This window comes from Rattus norvegicus, chromosome 14 (assembly GCF_036323735.1).
Source record: "Rattus norvegicus strain BN/NHsdMcwi chromosome 14, GRCr8, whole genome shotgun sequence".
NCBI lineage: Eukaryota > Metazoa > Chordata > Mammalia > Rodentia > Muridae > Rattus > Rattus norvegicus.
In genome coordinates this window covers 7,694,449-7,714,251 of record NC_086032.1, presented here as the reverse complement: position 1 = coordinate 7,714,251, position 19,803 = coordinate 7,694,449, and the positions used below count along the sequence as shown (strand labels likewise).

The 19,803-nt window shown below is 43.4% G+C and overlaps 1 long non-coding RNA gene across 1 annotated transcript; it reads left to right on the top strand.

Moving 5' to 3' along the window:
- The first annotated feature begins 1,410 nt into the window (after window positions 1-1,410).
- Window positions 1,411-7,752, top strand: LOC120096727 (uncharacterized). The gene is made up of 3 exons (XR_005493556.2): window positions 1,411-1,599; window positions 7,207-7,450; window positions 7,577-7,752. It is a non-coding gene; the product is annotated as an uncharacterized LOC120096727 (long non-coding RNA).
- The last annotated feature ends 12,051 nt before the right edge of the window (window positions 7,753-19,803 follow it).

Sequence of the window (19,803 nt, the reverse complement as noted above, 5' to 3'; positions counted from 1 at the left end):
ATGTTTAGGTGCTTTTCCCTGCGGCCTCTTTGGTCAGCCTGCTCCTGAAACCAGTTCGTTCTGTAGAATGGGAGGAAGCCAGACAAAACTAATAACTACACCCAAGGGACACGGCATTCTGTAGCTGAGAAGCTCAGCAGCCGGCCAGCTCAATTTATTCACCATCAGTTCAGTCCTGCTGCGGCCTTTCCCAGTTACATGTGTAAGCAGTAATGTCTCTTCAGACCTTTCTGGAAATGCTTGGTTAAGTCTCATTTTCCAAAGGGTACTGGGAAACTATCAAGTGGCATGGAGGGGGAATCCCTGACCCAATGGGGAGCGATTTGTAGTATGCCACGGGGTGCAAATACATTCAATTAAATGAGGTGACTGTGGAAAATACCATAGGAAGGTCTGGTTTAGTGGCTGTACTCTGTCCAGGTGGGTTTGCAGTCCATATAATTTTCTCTCAAAAGCACTTTACTAGGAAATTTACAGTCTAATCCCATCATCTCTGAAGGAAACTGAGGCCCTGAAGGAGTAAAGAGTGCTGTAGGACTAGAGTCCATTTCCTTTACCTTAGCAATGTCCAAGAGAGACTGTAGTTGAGCTCGGTCCTCTCAGTGATCCAGCCCCTCAGGTTTCTGGGACGTGGGGCCCTGATGGAAACATGATTGTAGAAAATGTAAGGGAAAAAGGATGTACATTTTTAGAACCAAAGAGGAATTAATTGGCCATTTTATCTATAGCATTAGGAAATTAGTTGATACTAGCTAAATCAGAAATGAAATGAGAAAAATTAATCTTCCTTTTCCTTTTTCTTTCTTTGTTTCTCGAGTTAGGGTCTCTCTGTGTAGCCTTGGCTGTCATAGAACTTGCTCTGTAGACCAGGCTGGCCTCAGAGTCAGAGCTCGGCCTACCTCTGCCTCCCCAGTGTTAGAATTGAAGGTGTTCCACCAGTGCCTGGCTATGAGAAGATGTTGAAGAGAGCTTCAATTTCTCTTTTGTCCTTCTCTATAAACTAAGTGTACCAGGCTGATCCAGAGGATTAATCAACAACTTTTCCCCCCCACCATTTAAATAATTATCTTATTACTTTTTGTTTGTGGGTGTTTCCCCTGTCTGTATGTCCATGTTCCACTTTTGTGCAGTGCACCCAGGAGCCAGAAGAGGGCATCAGATCCCCCAGAACTTAAGTGAACTGTCCTGTGGGAGCTGGGAATGAAACGTGGCTTCTCTGTATGAGTCTCCAGTGCTCTTAACCACGGAGCCATCTCTCCAGCTCCTTGCCCCATTAAAAACAGTTAATTCAATGACAGATTCTCTTACCTCTCAACAAATTTCTTTTTTCAATGAAAAATTTCCCAATGGGACTAACATATCCATGAATTCTGCCGTAGTGTAGAACACGAGGGCGCTGTAGTCTAGAACATGAGGGCACCGTAGTCTAGAACATGAGGGCGCCATAGTCTAGAACATGGGGGTCCGTTGTAGTCCGGAACATGAGGTCTCTGTAGTCTAGAACACAAGAGGGCGCTGTGGTCTGGAACATGAGGGTGCTGTAGTCTAGAACACGAGGTCACTACAACAAAACTAGTCACTGGAGACACTTTGAACACGGTACAGATTTGGCTTCTTTTTTTATTTCACAGATTTGAGTTAAGCCACAGGTACAAGCACTGAGCTGCAGCCAGCTGAGCTTGCTGGGAGAGAATTCATAGCAGAAACATGTCTGCATCTCCGAAGCTCCGCATTACTTCACTTTACCACGTGCACTGTAAACCGTGCCCACCCACGCCTGCCGCTAGAGCGTTTGGACCCATTTAAGGCAGGCCCCCTTCCGCCATTCCATAGCTGCTTGTCCAGCTGACTCCAGGTTTTCCTCAAAGCTGCACTTCCACAATGATTGTGGCATGTACACACTTCACAACCATTACCTGTGTCTAAAACGGAGCAGCACCGTTTCCTTGGTTCCCGCTTTCCTTAAATGTAGCATTGACAAAGGGCTCACATGGGTTTTTATCTTTTATTTTGGGAGAGGGAGGTCCTTTGTTTTGTTTAAAAATCTATGAATATGTTTTTAAAAAGAAAATTTATATAAATATTAGAAGACATGTAGAGAGATCTATCTGTTGAAGAGGGAAAAAATGCCAAAAATGTTGTAGACAGAATTTGTACAAGTGTGAATATACCTAAATCTAGATTATCTGTGTGACTGGAAACATGTGATGTCTGTCTTTTTCTCCCAATTTTGTTAATTGCCCTTTCTCATTCTCCCTTCTCCTCACTTTAGGCCCCTTCCTTTCATCATGTATTCCTCTCTATAGATATAAATCCATACAATACACATACACACACACACACACGTATATATATATATATATATATATGGATGTCATAAAGCTATTAAGTAAACATATATAAAGCTAGATTCTATGTATGGGATGGACATGTAATATTTGTATTCCTGATTCTGGCTTACTTCATTTAACATCTACCTATTTTCCTTAAAATGACCTCATTTGATTGGCGGTTATATACAACTGACTTTACAGCTCCCCTGTACCACAGTGAAAACTATCCGTCTGCTGATGGGCGTCTGGGCTGATCTCATAGGTTTGATGTTAATAATCTTGATTATTAAAAGAGTGACAAAAAATGAATGTGTAAGTATCCGTGGAATTCCAGTGACAGATTCCTTCGGGTGTGTGGCCAGAGGTGATGAGCTGGGTCATGTGGCTCGTGCTTCTTTCGGCAATTCGTCGAGGAACCTTCACCCTGACCTCCACAGTGCTCAGTTCCCATTCCCACCAGTGGTGGTAAAGGTTTGTTCTCCGCCTTCTGTCCTAACTGGGGTTTCTGATGACCGTTTTATGCAGAGCAGCCTTTCTTGCTGGCTTGAGACGGAATATCAAAGTAGCTTTAATTTGCTTTTCTCTGATGGTTAAGGATGTTGGACATTTTTCATATATTTACTGTTCTGTGTCTTCTTTAGAGACGTGTTTATGGCGGTGACTTGACCGTTGATTTTTGTGTGAGTGTTTAAATTTTTGGGTTACTTTCTTTCCTCTGGAACTAATCTCATCTGAGGTGTAGCTGACAATGATGGTTTCTTCTGTCTTTAGACTTTTCTTCACCGTGCAACTGTTTCTTTTGCTGTGATGAAACACTGACACTTCATTCAATCCCATGATATGTTTTTACTATTGCTTCCTGAGTTCCTGGAGTCCTTGGCAGAACTCCTCCCCCATGTTCCCCTTTACCAGAGCGAAAGCCTTCTGTTGAGGTCTGATTCGATGTTTTGTACAAAGTGAGGATTGTGGATAGGTTTTCATTATTATTTGTAGCTCTCTACTTTCACGGACAGTATTTGTTGAGGAAGTTATCTTTGTTCAGTGTAGTCTTTTGACAACTTGGTCAAAAACCAAGAGGCAGTAGGTGAGTGGGCTTATTTCTGGGTTCTCTATTAAATTCTGTGGTTTGCATGTTTGTTTTTGTGACAGTACCAAGCTGGTTTTGTCACTATTGCTCCGTGGTATAATTTGAGATTAAATATTGTGAGGCCTTCAGCATTATTCTTTCTGCTTAATATTTTTCTTTGGCGATTCAGAGTCTTTGTGTTCCCATACAAATTTATATTTTTTTCTAATCCTGCAAAAAATGTTATTGGAATTTTGATGTGTGCTGCGTAGAACCTGTATTAACTTTCAGCAATGTGGCGATTTTCACAATATTGATTAAGCAGACCCATAAGTATGGAGGACCTTCCAATCTTCTAGTGTCTTCTTCAATTTCTTTAAGTGTCTTAATGTTGTTATTGTAGAGATATTTCACCTCCTGACTAGCCTCACCTCTTAGTCTCTTGCTGGAAATATTAAGAATGGTGTTTTTACCCATATATTTTTTTCATCAAGCTTACTAATGTGTGTGTGTGTGTGTGTGTGTGTGTGTGTGTTACTGTTCTTTTTTGTATATTGACTTTTGTATCCTACTATTTTTCTAAAAGTATTTATCAAATCTAAGTGTTTCTTGCTGTGGTCTATATGTTCTTTTAACTCCAGGGTGATGTTATCTGTAGATAACATACCTTCTTTATAGCCTATTTTTGATACTTTTCTTTCTTTCTCTTGTCTGTTGTTTTAGATAAGATCATCTAAGTACCATATTCAGAAAAGAAGGGAGCGGGCATGGTTGTCTGATTCTTGATTTAGAGAATATGATTTTCATTTACATTGTAATTTACTATAAATGCTGGCTATAGGTTTGTCATATCTAGTACTTATTATTTGAGATACATTTGTTCTTTTCTAGTTTCTTCAGGCTCTTTAAGTTAAATATCTCTATCTATAAATCTATCATCTATATTCCTATCTATCAATCTACCATCTATCTATGTATCTGTGAATCTATGTATCTGTGCATTTATGAATCTATCTATCTATCTATCTATCTATCTATCCATCCATCCATCCATCCATCCATCCATCCATCCATCCATCCATCCATCCATCTATCTATCTATCTATCTATCTATCTATCTATCTATCTATCTATCTATCTATCATCTATCTAATCTATTTATCTATCTAATCTATCTAATTATCTATAAAATATATGATGTCTGTGTATGTGTTATAGATAAAATTAGTAAAGTTTTAAGGGCTATGTTATAATTATCTTCAGCTTGTCAACTTGACACAAACCTTGAGTCGCCTTGGAAAAGGGAACTTCAACTGAAAACCTGTCTTGATTAGACTGGCCTGAGGCCATGTCTGTGAGGCACGGTCTTAATTGCTGCAGGAGGGCTCAGCTCACTGTGGGTGATGCCATTGCTATGGAAATAGGCCTGGGTTGTATGAGAGCTAGCTTAGCAAGCCAGAGCGAGCAAGGCAGCAAGCGGTGTTCCTCCAGGGGCTTCTGCTGCAAGCTCCTGCCCTGGGTCCCAGCTTCGGCTCTGCTTGGTGATGTAAGCCAAATAAACCCTTTTCTCCTCAAGGTGCTCTTGGTCATGGTGTTTATGCTAGCAACAGAAAGCAAACTAGATGCGACCTCAGCCATTTTCTCAGAGACTCTATAATTTTAATTGCCCAACATAGAGATTTTAAGTAACATAGATGTCACCTTGCACAGAATTGACTGGTTGCTCTAAATCAGTTTCTCTATTTATATTTTGTAGCAATAAAGACACACTGTTTCTTTCCCCCTTTCTGTCCCTGTGACCATCCCCATTGGATACTATTGTAGTTTTGTTACTGCTTCCGGACTATGTGTCTATCAGCAGCTTTCTCCGCAGCCTGCCTCTCTGAACTTTCATGTGCTGGGAAATAGTTAGAAGCTTTCACACTAGAAAACAGGCAGAGGTTTGAAGTAGATTTTCCTGAGGTTATGAGATGTTAGTTGAAAGGAGTCATGCATCTTTGACTTTGAAAACCTTGACTCATAACTAACTTATGTAATATAATTAACACGTATATGAGATACACGTATATGATATACACATATATGATATACACATATTATTAACATCATTTCCTCTAAGGATTGTGGTTTTGTGCCTCTGTTCTAGGCCAGGTGGATAATATCCCAGGCAAAATCATCTGCCTTTAGTGTCATTGTGTGTGTGTGTGTGTGTGTATCCATATGTACACACATGTTCATGTATGTGTGCACATTTGGGTGTGTGTCTTTGTGTGGAGCCCAGATGTTGCCGGATGGTGCTGTTTGCTGTCATTTCCGATCACTTTTCACTTTATGTTCTGAGTTTAGTTCTCTCGCCTGGAGCTCACCAGCAAGTTCCAGAGAGCTCTGTGCCCACCTCCCCAGCATCCAGGTCATTATAGTCCTGTCCTATCAGACCTGGAGGTTTTAATGTAGATTCTGGGGATTGGACTCAGGTCATGTCATCATTGTGAAACAAGCGTTTGTCATGGGGCTATTTCCCAAGCCGTGGCTCTCTGATCGTGATAGATTCATCTTTAGGAATCCCTGTCATTCATCGTGTGCCCTCTTCTATGCCCAACCACACTGCATAAACTGTTACAGAAGATGCTCACTGGTGCCAGGGAAATGCACTTGTTTGCTTGTTTGTGAAAGCTGAGACGGTTGTTCACATCTGTCAACTGTGCTCAGAGGCTGCCGCCTGTGACATGTGTCATGTAACCTCCATTAAATTCCCACCAAATGTTGTTATTTTCAGTTTTAACAGATGAAGAACATCATCCTTACCCTGGTCATTGTCCATCTAAATTCTAAGTGATATTAGAGTTGAGGTGCAGCCTGGGTCCTCTGAGGAGTAAAGCTAACATGAGATTAGAATTGTAATTGTTTTGGTGATGGAAATGCCTATGGAAGATACAAGGGGGAAGGAGCAGAAACATCTTTAGACCACACTGTGGGATACGGAGAGAAAGAAGTGGGCATGGAGAAGGAATTTGAGACTTCCGAGAAGGTTTTAGCTACACCAGTGGCTTCAGAATTTCCAAATGAACTATCAGAGAGTTGCAGCTGCATCAGAAGGCCACGTCCTGCTATAATGGAAGACCCGAGGCTTATAAAGAGAAAAGGTTTAGCTAGCTCAGAGTTTCCCAACCTGTGGGTCACGACCATCAGAAAAGACGCATTTCTGGTGGTCTTAGGAACTGAGACACTGCCTAGTAGCAAAATTACAGTTATGAAGTAGGAACAAAAAAGGGAATTTATGATTGGGGGTTCCTAAGACCATTGGAAATATGTGTTTTTTGATCGTCGTGACCCTCAGGTTGACAACCGCTGACCTAGCTCATGATTCAGGAGGCTTAGGATGTAAAATGAACCAAGAATCTTTGTTGTGAAAAGGACAAATGCTAGTTAGCCGATGACATATAAAATCGTATTCTCCCATCCTGGTTATAGTCAGTGACACTCAGCTTTGCAAGCTTGTAGAATAAACTGACTCCAGTTCTTATTATTATAAAGTGGGGATCCTTGTTCCTCCCAGGGCTATGAGAGGGGAGAAAAAGGGAGTCAGTAAACATGGGGTCCGGAGGACAGGGGTGGAGCAGTTGGGCCAGTAAGGACATAGTATGTATGAAAATGTCACAAAGAATTCCAATGCTTTGTATACTGACTTAAAACTAATAAAAAGGAAAATACAGTGTCTCAAACAAACTAAATATTCAGATACTTGTGGGACAAATAAATTAGTTTCAGCATAGCTCTGTGAATTCATCAGAACGTGTCTTAAAACAGGGCATTTGGAGTGGAAACGTATTCCAAGGTTATTGTAAGTCATTGCAGAAGAAAACAGACCAATTTTCCTATGAGTAAAATCCTGAAAAGAAATAAAATTCAAAGCAAACCTAATGGAGACATCATGGCACGTGTGAGGACGGACGGCGAGCCAGTGCTGGCATTCTCAAAGCCTCGCTGACCCAGGGAAGACCTGGGTTTTCATTTCTGTTTTGAGTGAGGCAGAGAGACTCAGCTCAGACTGGTAGGTGGACATTTCTGCTTTATAAGCTGAAACCTAAAATTCTTGCATGCAATAATGTATTAAACTCAAGGGACATCTCTAAATTTTCTCACTGCTTTTGTATTTGTTCTTTCTTTAAAACTAAAGAACTCATCAAGGCTGGGGTGTCAACAAGGCCATGGTTTTGCCTGTGTCCAAAGCACCCCGGAGGCAGAAGCAGTAGGACCAGGAGCTCAAGGCCAGTCTGGCTTCATATGCAGATCTTGTCTCCATCAATATAAAGTCATCAATGCAAATAAATGTATAAAGCTATGTTGAGCTAATCAAAGAAGTAATGCATCAAATTATTATGTTTTAGGGGGTTTATGGTTTCGGGAAGGACTCTATACAGTCCCCGGGGGATTACAGACCATAGTTGCATGAGGGAGTAATTTTCTACAGTGTGATGGCCACTGAGGGGTGCCTTTGCTCTAGTTTATAACCTATGACCCCTGTCCAGGCAAACTCCGATAAACTCACTGCCTCACACACAGAGGGAAAGACACGGCATTAGAAGTTGGGAATATACCTTAGGAGGAGAGGGAGGGGCTGAGAGGGGGGAGTAGGGTGAGGTTGATCCAAATCAATTATATAAATGTTTGAGAGTGTCTGACAAGACCAAAGTGTCCGTATTCTACCACACAGCATTTAATAAAAGAAAGATTTCTGCCTTTCTACCTTTTAAAGCAATTGCTCACCCCAGTTCACAATTAGTGCTGAAAATGATTTCTTTGTACAGAGTAGAAGTCTGTCTGTCTGTCTGTCTGTCGCCTGTTCCCAGTGCTGAATAATGCTAGCGCTCAGAGGCTTGGAGCTGGAAAGTCTCTTAAGTGTAGGTTTGCTGTGCTGGTCCCCTCCCCCGCCCCCTCCTCCTGCTGCACCCCCCCCCCCCCCCCCCGCAGCCCTTGCACCATCACCTTTGCTCGATGCTACACTCAGCCTCCTCAGGCAGAAAATGTCTACTAGGAAACACAGAAAGGAATCACTAATTATATTTACCGTCCTGACTTTCTCACGTTGTCAAAGAGGCTTAAAGTAATCCAGACGCTGACCTGGTCAAGGATTAGCTGGCAAAGCCTGAAGAAATCAGTGAGATTGATCTGCTCACTGCCACCGGACGGGTGACGAGTGCCCTACAGAGAGAAGTAATCTGATCTGGGCTGTCAAGAGGAGGTTGGTCAGATTAAATGGTCACTGTATGCCATGATTTCTTGTCAGCCCGAATGCTCGCCCACTTAATTGTCCCTTTGCTGACAAGCAAACTAACACCTACTGTTTGGGGACCCACAGAAGGTGAAAGGGGAAACGTCTCTCTAGATTTAGGAGACTAAGGCTTGAATGGGAAATGTAGACTAAAGGAAGGCGTAGCTTTACACCCTTGCCCCTGCTACCGCACAGAACGATGTCTGTCATAGGAAGGTAGAGAGCATTAGTCACAGGAGGGCTGGAGCTGTGCTCTGACTCACAGCCTCATGTCTCATGAATCTGTCGGACCAGGTACCATCCAGGGAGAAGGAGAAAGAGGTTTGGTCGATTATCTATAGCTACCCTGTGAGCTCCTTGTATTGGTGTCTCGGAGATTTACTGGAGTTAGAAATATATCAAAACAGGATCTCTCATTTTCTTTGATGCTTTTATCAACAAGAAATAATTCCTGATGCTACCTGGACTTTTGTCACAAACATAAACTAAAAGAGACCGAAGCAAAACAAAGGCTTCAATACTTGAATATGCACTGCATATTCTCACTGAACGAACTCATACTGCCCAAACCATTGTGTGTGTGCATGTGTGCGTGTGTGCATGTGTGTGTGTGTGTGTGCATGTGTGTGTGATATAGACTGTGGTGTGTCTATGTGTGTATATATGTATGTAATGTGTTCTTTGGTGTGTGTAAGTATGTAGACTGTGGGGTGTGTGTATATATGTGTGTGTATATGTGTATGTGTGTGTGAGGTATGTAGACTGTGGTGTATGTGTGTGTATGTATGTAATGTGCACTTGGGTGTGTGTGGGGAGGTATGTAGACTGTGCTGTATGTGTGTATATGTGTGAGTATGTATGTAATGTGTGCTGTATGGGTGTGTGCGTATGTATGTATGTATGTAGACTATGCTGTATGTGTGTGCATATGTGTGTATGTATGTAGACTGTGCTGTATGTGTGTGTGCATGTATGTATATGTATGTGTATTGTGTTAGGGGTATGTGTATTCATGAGCAGAAGCCAGAGAAGATGCTGGGTATCCTGCCCTATCACTCTCTCCTTTAGTCCCTCAAGACAGAGTCTGTCAGGGAACCTATAACTAGATTGTCAGCCCACAAGCCCCAAGATCCTATTGTCTTCACCCCACAATGTTGGAGTTATAGCCTTTTGCATGGGTGCTGGGGATTTGAACTCCAGTCCTTGTGCTTGCACAGCAAGTGCGCTTACTGACTGAGCCATGTCCCCCAGCCCTGGATCAGAATCAGTTTATATCCTACACTTTTTCTTTGTTTTTGTTTCTTCTTGTTGTTTTTTTGTTTCATTTTTGTTTTTGTTTTTGATTTTTTTCTATGTAATGAAATACCCTGAAAAATGCTACTTTAAAGCAGGAAGGGGGGCTGGAGAGATGGCTCAGCCATTAAAGGCTAGGCTCACAACCAAAAATATAAAGCAGGAAGTGTCTGTTTGCTCCCTTTCCTCACTGTGGCAATGCTAAAGAGGTCACAAGTCACATCCACACTCAAGAGCAGAGACAGAATGCTTGCCTACTGGTGCTCTGCTCACTTCTTATTTAGTTGTCCAGGCCCTAAACCCAGGCAATGATGCTGCCCACATTTATGCTGGGTCCTACATCAGTTACGGTAACTAAGTCACACCTTCACACAGACATCCCAACCAGCAGTTTAAATCTAGGCAATCGTTCATTGTGACCCTCTTCCTGCATGATTCAAGATGGTGTCAAGTTAATGAGAATAAACATCACAATGTATTTTTTTTTAATTTCCTAAGCTTTCACTCTCTCTCACACATAGCAAAAGCTGAAAAGAGAAACGTGGGTACTTGTGTGCATACACTTAATTCTAAAATGTTATATTTGCCATGCTTCCCTCAGAGTCCCTTTTAGAAAATGGTGCTAGTGGGTGCTGTAGAACCCCTGCTAACACTTGCTTACCCTGTTCTCCATTTGCTTTCCCCCTTTTCCTAGAGCTCCCGCTGTCATGCAGTGATCGTCATTACAGTGCATGGTGCATGGAGATCCATCTGTCCAGGTCCCCGCTCAGTAGACACGGTGCAGCCCTGTCCTTTTCTTTGTAGTTAGGTCCACAGAAATGATATCCCTTATACACTTCAGGCACTTCAGAGTCTCACAGTTATTTGTGTCCAAAACAATCGACCAAGTACTTCTGCAGAGCCACTGGATTGGCTAACATTTTATTTCTGGAGAAGCCAACAGCTTTCACTCCAGTAGAGCCCAGGTAGCGCCCACGAGTTACCCTCTTATCTCCAGCAGCTCAGGTTCTTGTGGACAACACAGTCTCAGATATGCACAGATTGGGAGTGTACGTGAGTGGGTGGAGACCTATTTTAGAAAGGCTTAGCCAGCAGGAGTCGAGAGCCTCCCTTATGCCAGGATTGGGAAGTACTTTATATAGCGACTCAGAGGTCAGTCCCATGAGGCCATCAATCAGGATGTCTAACGCCATCTCCTCCGTTTCCTTAGTTCCTCCATTTTCTTCCACTTTCCATTAGTTGTTGTTCTTGGGCTTACATCCCCACCAAGGGCAGTTAGCCTTTCCCTGGACTGGGAGCCATCTTTTTTTTTTTTTTTTTTTTAATTAACTTGAGTATTTCTTATATACATTTCGAGTGTTATTCCCTTTCCCGGTATCCGGGCAAACATCCCCCTCCCCCCTCCCCTTCCTTATGGGTGTTCCCCTCCCAACCCTCCCCCATTGCCGCCCTCCCCCCACCAGTCTAGTTCACTGGGGGTTCAGTCTTAGCAGGACCCAGGGCTTCTCCTTCCACTGGTGATGGGAGCCATCTTAAAACAGACCTAATTATCTGGTTGCAGCACCAGTCTTCTGGTTGTATCTGTCCACATCTTAGCTGTCGTTGCCTCACATTTGAAGCAGGGGTGGTCTCTCTTACTGCATCTAATTGGCTAAATGGAAGCCATGGATTCTGCCTTTGTAATTGTGTTGCTGTCTAACATGCCGGCGTTGTCACTATATCCTCCACGGAGGTTTTGAAATCAGTCACCTTTATTTCATTTTAAAATGATACAGACAGACCCTACTGGGGAGCCTAACAGAGCATCATGGAGTCCTGTATCTTTCCTAAAATGCCATTGCCAAATTCCCAGCTCTTAGACCACTTTCTTTTATGCTTTGTCCTATGCACATCACCATAGGGATTTATTTTGAATTCCTCACCCCAAAAACTTTCTCCAAAGTCTGTCAACTTAACGGTAAGAATTCTGTCTTACATCTGTGTGCAAACAGTATATTCCCTGGTCCAGCTGTCGATCAGTGAGTGAAGGATGTATCTTATGGTTGGTATGTGCAAAGAGAAGTAGGAATAAGCCTTTTGTGTATTATATGCACCTCCCTGGATCCCATCCTGACTATCACACTCTGTTAGTGGATGTTATGCATGAGTCCTTGTCAGAAGCCACATAGGAGAGGCTAAAGGCTAGGAGGTGATCTTCCTGAGATGGTTTCACCATGGACCGTGGACTGAGATGCCGTGGAAACAAGGCCCAAGGGACAATGGCTCAGGATTTGATCCTGCTATTGATATGCCTTTCCTGTCATCATTAAATGAATATAACAATCATTAGCCTACTGTATTAGGCAGATTTTCTGAAGATCAATGAAGATGTATTCTCTTGTAGTGATGCAATTCAGACAAATAGATGATTTCTTAATTCCTAATGATGATTCTGTGGAATTCCTCAATTTAGACTAGTGGTTATTAAGCCCTTTAAAATAAGGGCTACAATTAGAGCTCTCTGTAAAAACCACCAGCAGAACTCTGCCAGTCTTCACGGGTCACAGGTTAACTGAACTGAGATAGAAAACAGGCAGACGCATCTAAAATTTCGGATTTGCATTCTTTTAGGCCATAAAACCATTAACTCAAGTTCCTAAAAGGAACGAACCATTTATTGTAGGTGCAAGGACAGAAGATAAAATATTGACTGTGTGTATCTACTCAAAACTTCACTGCTAACTTAGACTCAAGAATTATAGTTTCAGACTCTCCATGAACCTGTGGAGCGAGCGACAGATAATGAAGGACCAGTTGGATCTCTAGTTTTAATGGAAACACGTGTAAACATCTCTGTTGTAACATTTTGTTTACATTCATGATTAGAATTTATGCTTCGACTTGTTGTGAATTTTTGGAATGCCATGTGATCTATTCTCCTGAAAAGGTACAAAACGACGACAACGACAACAAACCGTCACCTAGGAACAATGACATAAGGAAGGGGCAGAAGGAGAATGCAGAGATGAGCAGAGACAAAGAAGAGAACAGAATGAAGTAGATGTCGCGGTAGACGCCATAGAGAAGCAGCGGACCATAGCAGGGTGTAACAGGGCTGAGGAGAAAAGAGTTGAGACTAAGAAGAGAAGGAGCTGCAAAGGGGGCCTGAAGCAGCCGGCAGGCTTTTCTTACAACAAGACAGGTCGTTTTAAAATCCATTCGGCACTAAAAGGGTAGAGGCCTTTTCTTTCTCTGTGCGATAATGGTTGAAGCTTATTTTTCATCCAGAATGAGCGAGTTCTTTCTGCACTGGCACTTGGTATTTTGCTTCATATTGCATATGTAAGTAAAGATGTGCGTGTGTACGCATGTATGTATGTATGTATAAGTATAAGTATGTAAGTATATATTACATATGTATAACTATGTAAGTATGTATGTATAAGTATGTATGTATATATGTATAAGTATGTAAGTATATATTATTATAAGTATGTAAGTATGTATATATGTATGTATGTATATATGTATAAGTATGTAAGTATATATTATGTATAAGTATGTAAGTATGTATGTATATATGTGTAAGTATGTAAGTTTGAGACTAGTAGCTGGGCCTACACACTCCAAACCTGCCACGAGATATCAAGGTGTATAGACCCATGAAAGTGAGTGAGTCCCAAATGGGATAAAGCTGAAGGAGCTCAGCCATCTACATCACTATTAACTTCTACAAACTGAAGAAAAAGAAAAAAAAAAACAAAATTGAAATCAGGCAAAGGAAAATGATCACCAACCATCTTTTTTTTTTTTTTTTGGTTCTTTTTTTCGGAGCTGGGGACCGAACCCAGGGCTTTGCGCTTCCTAGGTAAGCGCTCTACCACTGAGCCAAATCCCCAGCCCCCACCAACCATCTTATAATCTCATCGCAACTTACCTAGCCCATGGCCCCGTGCCACACTGTACTTTACCTTGTCCGTTCTCTCTCCCTCCTTCCCTTCCTCCATCCCTCTCTCCTTGCCTCCTCCATTCCTCTTCCCTCCCTCCGTCCCTCCCTCCTTCCCTCCTCCACCTCTCTTCCCTCTCTCCCTCTACAAAACCTTACAAAGCTTAGATGACGTTTTTCCATCAGACGCCATGGATGACAACAGAGCTGGAACAATAATTTTCGAGTGTGGGAAGAACGAAAAATTTCATCCTTTTCAAAAAATATTTCTTCAGAAGAGAGTGAAATCAAGACTTTCTCCAATGAAGAAAAATGGGAAGAGCTTATCAGAGGCTGGCCTATCAAAAAAGTAGGTTGAAGAAACCCTGTGAACCGAAAGGAAGCTGACACACGGACAGTTGATTCTGCAAAGTGGAGAGTCCGCTCTCCAAAGGGCATAGCAATACTGTGCTCACGCCACACAGCAAAGCTGGTAGAACACTTAGCCACCGTGCAGAGAGCTGAAGAGAGCAATAGGTACCAACGCTACGCTTACAGGGGGAGCCTCAAGTCCCATCTGTCAACAGCTCATGAAGGGGATTAGGCATGAAGTAGGCTCAGGTCTAGAAGACCCCAACATCGTCAACCAACAGGGTCAAATCAACCCTTGTAAAGCAGAAGACATGCCTTCCACTCTTCAGGTGTTCACAAAGCAATCATATCCCGAGATAGGCCATGTCCTGGTCCCTAAATGAAACCTCCACACATCGAAAATAATAAAAATTATACACCGTGTTCCCGGATGCTAATACTAGAAAAGCCAGCGACAGAAAGATAATCGGAAAAATTTTCAAATAGTTGAGATTTCAGCTACACATTTCTAACAATCTGCAGATCAGAAGGGAAGTCTCCAGGAAATGAAAAGAATGCCTCAAACTGAAGAAAAAGGAAACTACAGCATAGCAGCACCTGTGGGACACAGTACCCTGCTGAGTCTTTACAGCTCCAAGCGGAGCAGACAGGGAACGTCTTCAATCCGTAATTTAAAGTCTCTGCTTAAAACTTTAGAAAAAAAAAACAGTAAAGCTGAGTCAAAGGAAAGCAGATGGTCAAAGCAGAAGGCATCAAATTGAAAGACAGAATTCCAGCAGGGAAAAGTCAATGCAACTGGTTCAATAATATTGGCAAACCCCTAACAAGATCATCAAAACGCAAGGTGTCACAAGCCGTTGATACTGGGAATCAATAGGCAAGAGAAAGGCAGCCTTTGGTGGCATCTGGTGATGAAGTCACAGACAGGAGAGACTACCAAGGGACTGCTTGTCCATCCCAAGGGCCGAGCATGGGACTGCGACCCAGAGCAGACTGACCAGGGGGGCGGGGTCTGCACTGTAGAGCAAAGCGTTTGCCCTCAGCCGGACAAGGGTGTGTGAGCGATTTCACTGTACCCAGGGAAGACTTTCCAACTTTATATTTTTGACTTTCAAACTTTATATTTATATCATATGCTTTGTTTCTTATTAAAATATTTCAGCACTGCTGTATCCACTTTCATGTAATTAACTTTCACCCCCATAAAGTATTATTTCAGTCTTCCGTGAAGGCCGTGGGCAACAGCAGTAATCAGAATTTTAAATTTCCTGTATTTCTAATGCGTTGACTTCTGGGCCCTGCAAACATCCCCACCCTCACCCTTGAGGGGTTCTTATTTATAAACCCACCGGTCGGTCTAGAGCCCACATCTCTTCTGCTTCTTCTCTTGGTTGATAACAAGGTCCTCACAGGACAGTCTGGACCATTCTTCACTTGTCCTAACCGCAGCAGGGCCAAGTGTTTGACCAATGGAGACAGTACCTAAGCCCTAGAGTCTGGAGAGGTGATCTATACTAGCCAGTCCAGTCCATGCCTGCTTGTCCTGTGTGTCCGTCCTTTCTCGTTGCCTTGACAAAATATTCCAGAGAAGGAAAAGAGAGGGAGGGCTCGTCTGGGCTGATGACTTCTGAAGTGGCAGCCCGAGGTAACATGGAGCTGTGCAGAATGAGTCAGAACCCTCTGTGTGGAGCAGGTAAAGAGCGAAGGACTCATCCATGGCAGAGTGAAGATGGGTGGTGGGGGAGGGTGGGGAAGGGGGAGAGGAGGGTGGGGAAGGGGGAGGGGCTGGTGGGGAAGGGGAGGGGAGGGTGGAGGTAGGGGAAGGGGTTGGTGGGGAAGGGGGAGGGGCTGGTGGGGAAGGGGAAGGGAGGGTGGAGGTAGGGGAAGGGGTTGGTGGGGAAGGGGGAGGACAGGGTGGGGGGGAAGGGGAGGATAGGATAGGGGTAGGGGAGGAGGAGGGCAGGGAGTGGGTGTGGGTGTGAGGTGGGGATGGGAGGGAATGTGGGTATAGGTGTGAGGGTTGGTGGGGGATGGGTGTGGGTGTGGGTGATGGTGTGGGTGAGGGTGGGTGTGGGGGTATGGATATACCCCCCCCAAAGCCATGAACTCAGTGTCTTATCACTTCTAGCTAGGCTTCCCCTCCTCACGTAACATGTAGGCATAAACTCATTGATGAGGCTAGCCTCCCCTGCCCTTCAGCCCACAATTCAAACACGCATCAGCAGTGTCCACCAGCTGGGGATCACACCATTGACTCAAGCCTTCTGGGCTTCCCCAGCCAATGTACCCGACTGCCTTGCTTCCTCCTGGGGAAGTCACAGAAAGGGCTTCTCACCATGTGCTCCTGCCACCTTAGCAATCCTGATGCGATGTCCAAAGGCCCCTTCCTGGTGATCTGTCCCTCTGTTTACTAGAACTTAAGTTACCATGGAAGTCAACTCTAGATCTTCTTTCTGTCTTTTTGTATCTAAGTGACAATAAAGCTGCCCTTTACAACAGCCTCCTAGTGGGGCTGGGATGTTGCAGAGGGGCACACAGGTATGTGGAGGTCTTGGAGAATTTTTTTTCTTTTAATTTTTTGGATCTGGGGACTGAACCCAGGGCCTTGCGCTTGCTAGGCAAGCGCTCTACCACTGAGCTAAATCCCCAACCCCGGTCTTGGAGAATTTAACTATGGTGAATGGTGTGCTTAGCTTGCCACATAGGGGATTTTCTTCAATCCACAGTGGGCAAAGTGTTTGGCCAGTGGTAAGTTACACTTGCCTTCTCAGAGCTGACTGAGAAAGACTAACAGTTATGTGGCATTGAGCAGTGACCTGCAAAATGGAGTTTCATAGCTTACAAAATGTTTTCACTGCATTATGTCATGTGAACCATAGAATGTTATCGTAAAACTTTAGTTTATAGTCGAGATAAGCGTGAAGCCCAGGAGCTTGCGAATTATTCAAGTTCATGACTTTCAAATTGTAGAAATGTGACTATCTCCAGTTAAGTTTTTTTGCTTACTTTGTTTTTGCATACTATATTTATAAAATTCTGATTTAAAAAAAGATTTATTTATTATATATAAGTACACTATAGCTACCCTCAGACGCACCAGAAGAGGGCATCAGATCCCATTACAGATGGTTGTGAGCCACCATGGGGTTGCTGGGATTTGAACTCAGGACCTCTGGAAGAGCAGTCAGTGCTCTCAACCACTGAGCCATCTCTCCGTCCCCTACAATTCTGATTCTTGCCAGGCCTGGTGGTACATGCCTGAATCTCAGGAGAAGTAGAAGCAGAGCCCAGTGGGTCTCTGAGAGTTCTAGGCTAGCCAGGGCTACATAGGAAGACCTTATCTTAAAAATAAATAATAAAAGTTTATTATTCTTTTTTTTTATAAATCTTTTTTTTATTTCATTTATTTATTATATATGAGTTCATCGTAGTTGTCTTCAGACACACCAGAAGAGGGCATCAGATCCCATTACAGATGGTTGTGAGCCACCATGTGGTTGCTGGGATTTGAACTCAGGACCTCGGGAAGAACAGTCGGTGCTCTTAACCACTGAGCCATCTCTCCAGCCCAAAGTTTATTATTCTTAACATGGAATAGCAAAAAGTAAAAAAAGAAAGGATACAAAGCAACAACAACATCAACAAAAATAACCAAACCCACAACAACAACGACAACATCAACAAAAATAACCAACTGGAGCTGAAGAGGTGTTTCTGCCACTAAGAGTTTATTTTGTTCTTGCAGAAGACCAGAGTGCAGTTCCCAGCACCCTTGGCTCATAACTGTCTGCAACTCCATAACTGCGGGGCATCTGACGCCCTCTTCTAGACTCTGTGGCCAACTACACACAGCTGCGTGCTTGTACACCTGCATTTGTGTGTGTGTGTGTGTGTGCGTGTGTGTGCGTGCGTGTGCGCACATACACACACACACACACACACACACACACACACACACACACGGATCAAAACTAAAAGCAAGGACTCCACAGAAGCTCAAAGTTCGAAAATGTCCCAAGCCTGACACTGTTATCTATCAACAGGCAGAAACCGTTGATCTGATTTCCTTTCCTGCGCTACTTCACTTAACTGACATTTTACCCAATTGTTTCTTTAGTTTACTCAAGGGGTCCCCATCAGTTTAAGCTTTTCATTTAGAAATAATTATAGACTCGCGTGAAGTAATAAGAAATAATACTACCATAAGGTCCTCGTGTTTTTTTTTTTTTTTCCATTCCTTCCCAAAAGCAACGTTAAGCAAAACTACCCAAAATATTGAGAATGCTATGTTGACTTTGATGTGGGATGTTTTCACAGCCAGAGTTCTCCTGCGCCTGTAACATTCATTCTCATGTCCCTGTAGACCCTGTCCTGTCTTTATACACCAACCTTCACTAGCCTCTGATATTTCTGTTATTTGTGTTGGGTGTGTGTGTGCACGCGTGCGCAATTACAAGAATGTCACATGATCAGAAGCATACAAGATGTAGCCCTTTGAAATATTTTCAGTCATTGTAAATATTTGGAGATTTATCCATACTGCTCTGTTCAACATGGCTTCATTTCTTTTCCTGGATGCGTGCTAGCATGGATACACAACCTTGCCTCTCCGTCTCATCCACGGGAGGGCATCTGAGTTACCTTCAATTTGGGGGCTATTACAAATACTGCTGAAGTAAACATTCACATACAGGTTTGTGGAGGCACGAGCATTCGTTTTCTAGGACAAATGCCTGGGAAGAGCATGCTGAGCTGCTTGTTTGGTTGTGAAATGCTATCAAAGTGTATAAAAACTGATGCTCCAGCCTTTCCATATAGTCACCAGGGTTTGCTCTCCTTATGGTTTTAAATTTATTTTTAAAAATTGTTTTGGGGTAGGATCTTGCTATGTAACCCGGGCAGACCCCACACTCGACATCCTCCTGCTTCAGTGTCTTTATTGTGGGGATTACAGGTACAAACCACTTTGCTGCTTTCAGAGTTACTGTTTAGGCCGGGTGTTCCCAGGGTCTTACAGAGTGGACAACCATCACCGGAACAGCATGTCCCGAGAAAGCATGCAGCTCGAGGGCTGGCTGTGGCCCAGGGGCTCCTTTTGGAGGTCCTGGAGGAGAATTGCCTGGGGTAGGCTGTGGGTGGTTCTGTTTTGGCTCATAGGCTTAGCTCAGGTAAGCCTTTGCTCGCTGTACACTTCTCTTCCCTGACCCGGCTCATTTCGATCTTACGCATGCTCAGTCCTGCATAGGCGTTAAGATGCTAAACAGGAGATTCTCCTTGACTGTTCACTCAATTCGCCCTTCTACGCATGTACCCCAAACCAGGCCAGGCTGGGCAGCCCATGGCCCCTAGTTTCTAAGACGTACCTCTGGAAGGTTCTGGAAGGTTTTCACAGAAAGGGAATTTACTAAGGGTTGCTAGGGAGGCGAGAGCCTGTGTGACTCAATTGCTTTGGAGAGGAGAATGCTTACAGCTCCGTGAAGGTGGAGGTCCCAGAATGCTGAGCGCTTTGTTAGGGAAGGCGTGCATGTGTAGCTTGGGCCATGTAAGGGTTCCTGGTCTAAGT